The 4,427-nt window shown below is 50.4% G+C and overlaps 1 long non-coding RNA gene across 1 annotated transcript in view; it reads left to right on the forward strand.

The window, feature by feature from the left end:
- Positions 1-1,152: 1,152 nt before the first annotated feature.
- Positions 1,153-4,427, forward strand: part of LOC114623022 — an 8,619-nt gene continuing 5,344 nt past the window's right edge. Inside the window, exon 1 of the long non-coding RNA XR_003711704.1 lies at positions 1,153-1,235. This is a non-coding gene — a long non-coding RNA (uncharacterized LOC114623022). The remainder of the gene's footprint in view (positions 1,236-4,427) is intronic.

Raw genomic sequence — 4,427 nt, forward strand, 5'->3', positions numbered from 1 at the left:
GGCCGGGCCAGCTCCGAGCCGCTCAGACTCCTGAATCCTTAGGCAGCCTCATTTAGATATCTGCATACATTTGCATACTGAGTTCCAGCACCGCCCTCCCCCCCGCCCCCCAGCTCCACCTCCGTAGCGTGTTAGAGGAAAATAAAACTAATATATTCACAAAGCCTGCTGAGACATAGGCGAAGCTGAACTTCCCGCTGCGCTGCGACTTTGATACACCTGAAGGGGCTGCGGGGGCGGAAAGACTCGGGAGGATGGCGCAGGAAGGCCTGTGGCCTGGAAACAACGGGTCCCTCCCGCTCCTGCGGATGGACCACGCGGAATTTATCTAGTAGGAAAACACTCGGGAGCACTAATAAGATGGGGAGGTGGAGGCTGCCCGCTTCCAGAGCCTGACCAAGGTTCCTGGCTTAGAGATCATCCAGAAGGTTCTCCCAGTAACAGTCCTGGGCGACAAGTGGAGGCCAGTTAGGTAACAGACTGGGCAGGTGGCTGGAATCTGGCAGACTTAGACTTGAACCGTGTGACCTTGAGTTAATAACTCTCCACGAACTTGAGTTTCTTGATCCTTAAAAAGCTATTGGTGGCTGTGGCAGACATCACCTGCCTTCACGCCCGCCAGATGACCTGGTGCTCACAAAAGATCGGCCTGCCTCTGCTTCCCAAGTGCTGGAATTAAAAGCATGTGCCACGCCCACCTCCACCACTTCCCTATCCTCCACCCAGTCCCCCGACTCTACCCCACAGAGAACTGACTTATTGTAAATGGTTTCTGACCTGACCTCCACGTGTGTGTTATCATGTGCTCCCGCATGCATCCCACACACATCTACTATCCCAGCACTTGGGAAGTGGAGGCAGGAAGATCAGGAGTTCAAGGTAATCCTTGCTTACACACAGAATTCAAAGCCAGCCTGGGCTACATCAGACCCTGCCTCGTCCAGTAAAAGCTGGGGTGCGTGTATGGGGTGTGTGGGGTGTGTGTGTGTGTTTTAGCTTTACTCTGTGGTGAGAGGAATCATGTCTTTGCCAGGCCCTTCTGAAGTTAGGAAGGAATTGCTAATGTTCAAGTTGTGAAAAGCGCCCTCAAAACTAAAAACCACGTGATGGCGCTTGCCTAGAAATCTCAGCACTGGGCAAGCTGGTACAAGAAGGATGGATGCCTTGGTCCTAGGAGTTCAAATCCAGCTAGAGTAACTAACGTGGTGCAAAAGCCAAACAATGCGCAAAGCCAGGTATGTTTCATAATAACAGCATTTCTTATCCTGGTATCTCACTAGTTTGTGGGTGAGGAATTTGGATAGAAGGCACAGGGCCAGCTCGGAGACACTGCTCCGACACACTGAGTAGTCACAAGGAGGTTTCACTTACATTTCTGGATGTGCTAACCATGCCTTTTATAGTTCTGTTGTATGATGCTTCCACATCTAAGCTTCTAGGCCTAGACTGGGACAGCCCCTCCCAGGATGAGCCGGCTCCCAGAGAGAACAACTGGCCTTCGAGCACCCTGTGAATAAACAAGCAAGCTCATCCAGACAGTCTTAAACCTCCTACCTCCTCCTGCAGTTCAGGAGCCTTAATACAAGTCTTCTGTGCCCAGGCACTAGGCGATGGAGCTAACTCCTGGAAACCAGACTTCAGTGGAATTATTCAAACCTGTCAGCCCTGGACTGCAGTGTAGCTCAATGGTTAGAGTGCATGCCCAAGGCCCTGGGTTCGATCCTCAGGGCTGTCTTCTCCTCTTCATGACCCCCACCCCACCCAACATACACACATACACACACACACACCAGTCACTGTGTGCTACTAAAATCCCAGCCCTCAGGAAGCTGAGGCAGGAGGGTTGCCAAGAACGTCAACCCAGGGAACTATAAATAGCAATCTCTTTTTTTTTCCCCCTTCTTTATTTTTTAATTTTATTATTACTTATTTTAGAAGCTTCCAGTTTCCCTAAAGCCTGGGCCTGGGCTGGCACAGTGCCACTTCTCCTCTGGTCCTTTGACTAAGACAGTCACAAGGAATAGGAAGTAGAAAGCCTGTTTCTTCATGGAAAGAGAATCCTAGAACGGAACTCTCAACCTCCCTAGTCCTTCGACTCTTTAATATGGTTCCCCATATTGTGGTGACTCCTAACCATAAAACTGTTTTTGCTACTGCTGTGAATCATAATGCAAATACCTAATACTCGACTCCTATGAAAGGGTCACTCAACCCTTAAAGGGGTCGTGACCTGCAGGTTCAGAACCAGGGTCCTAGGGTCTTCAGCCGTCTCTGATCTTCCAGGGGAGGAGATGAAGCGTCCCAGTGGATACCTCCCAAGTGTTTCTAGGATGCAGACAGCTAACCAGACTGGTGCGCCATAGGACACTTCCTCCCAGAGTGCTCTATCCTGGAGTGCACTGTATTCTCACGCAGAGTCCTTCTAGGTTGTCTAGAGGCATGTTACAACCTGTCACACTCTCTGGTGACCAGTCTACCGGAGTCTCAGGTCATTTGCCAGGTCTGGCCCTTGACTTTCATATGGCTGCCAGGAGCCTCTGGAGACCGTTCCATTACAGTCTTGCTTGTTTGACCTAACTGGAAACAGATTTAATGAGTGCAGCCCAGGGTCTCAACGGAGGCAAGGCCCATTCTCTTCCTCCTGCTCAACGCAAGTGTCTGGCGTTAGGTACCCCAGGTTCACTTCCTCCGGCCTCTAGAGCATCTCCTCAAGTGCCCCCTCCCCACATATTTCCAATGTGACCTGGTCCCTCAGTGTACTGCTTCATTCTGGATCTTCCCAAACCTTCTGTGCTGTATCCCACAGGTCTCTTCCCCTCTTCCTGTCCCTCAAATAAGTAACAACCTGAACAATCCTCTTAAATCATCCACTCTGAATCTGTGCAGCGTTCACTGGGGTTGTTGTAACCAAACCCCACAGGCTGAGAGACTTTAAACAGCAGAAAGATAATTTTTCACAGTCCTTGAGGGGAGAAGTCCAAGATCAAGGCGCTCATTCAGTGGTGGCTTCTGGAAGCCTCCCGTCTGGTGTCCGGGTGGCTTCTCTTTCTGTGTCTCCACATGCTTTTCCTCTGTGTGTGTGCTCTAATTTCCTCCTCCTCCTCCTCCTCCTCCTCCTCCTCCTCCTCCTCCTCCTCTTCCTCCTCCTCCTCTTCTTCTTCTTCTTCTTTTTTTCTCCTGAGCCAGGGTTTCTCTGTGTAGCACTAAGAACTCACTCTGTAGACCAGGCTGGTCTCGAACTCAGAAATCTGCCTGCCTCTGCCTCCCAAGTGCTGGGATTAAAGGCATGAGCCACCACTGCCCGGCTAATTTCCTCTTTTTTTTTCCCCTTGGTTTTTCAAGACAGGGTTTCTCTGTGTAGCCCTGGCTGTCCTGGAACTCACTCTGTAGACCAGGCTGGCCTCGAACTCAGAAACCTGCCTGCCTCTGCCTACCAAGTGCTAGGACTAAAGGTGTGCGCCACCACCGCCCGGCTAATTTCCTCTTCTTAAGGACATCAGTCATAGTGGATTAGTGACTGGCCTACTGACCCATTTCAACTTAATTACCTCCTTAAAGGCCCTGTCTCCAAATGCAATCCATTTGAAGACGTCAGGGGTTAGTGCCCACGGTATAAATGCAGAGTGTGTCAGGTTAACCCATGACCTCCCTCCTCTCTTCTTACAGCTCCTCCCTGGGCTTCAGGCCTTCTTCCTCTCCTTTTTCTGCAGAACCTCGGCCCCTGCACACTCGGCACCCATATTCCCAGGTTCATGCCCTTGGTCAGAGATTTCTGGTCGTACCCAGAGAGCTTCCATAGTTCCCTAGTGTCTCCAGAATAAACACCAAACTCTGTAGGCTGCCATCCAAGCTTTGCAGGGTCTGGCTCCAACCTGCTTTGGCAGTCATGATGACAATTGGGGCAGAGAGGGAAAGGCCATGTTGTCACTAGACTGGCCTTCCTGTTCAAAGTGTAGCTTACAGACCTACAGTAACGTTGTTGTCTTGGAGTCTGTCAGTAATGCAGAAGCCCAGGCTAACCCCTAGAACTCCTGCAGGAGCCCTCTAGGGAATGGGGAAGCTGGGATGACTCAGGGGACTGGGGATGTGGCTTAGTGTTAGCATGCCGGGCTAGCATGGTGAGGCTGGGGTTCAGGTTCCTGAAGGGAATCACTAACTCCAGGAGTTGAGAAGCACTACAAAAAAAACAACACCGATGATTTCCTATGAGGCCCTGAAGAGCTCAAATTTGGCCCGGTGGCAGTGGTGGTGGTGGTGCATACTCTGGAGGAAGAGGCAGGTGGATCTGTGAGTTTGAGGCCAGCCTGGTCTACAGAGTTTGTTCTAGGACAGCTAAGTCTACACATAGGAACCCCATCTTGAAAGAAATAACAACAACACCAAAAAAAAAAAAAAAAAAAAAAAAAAAAAAAAAAAAAAAAAAAAAA

Source organism: Grammomys surdaster, unplaced genomic scaffold, assembly GCF_004785775.1.
Source record: "Grammomys surdaster isolate TR1022 unplaced genomic scaffold, NIH_TR_1.0 193, whole genome shotgun sequence".
In the NCBI taxonomy this organism is placed as follows: Eukaryota; Metazoa; Chordata; class Mammalia; order Rodentia; family Muridae; genus Grammomys; species Grammomys surdaster.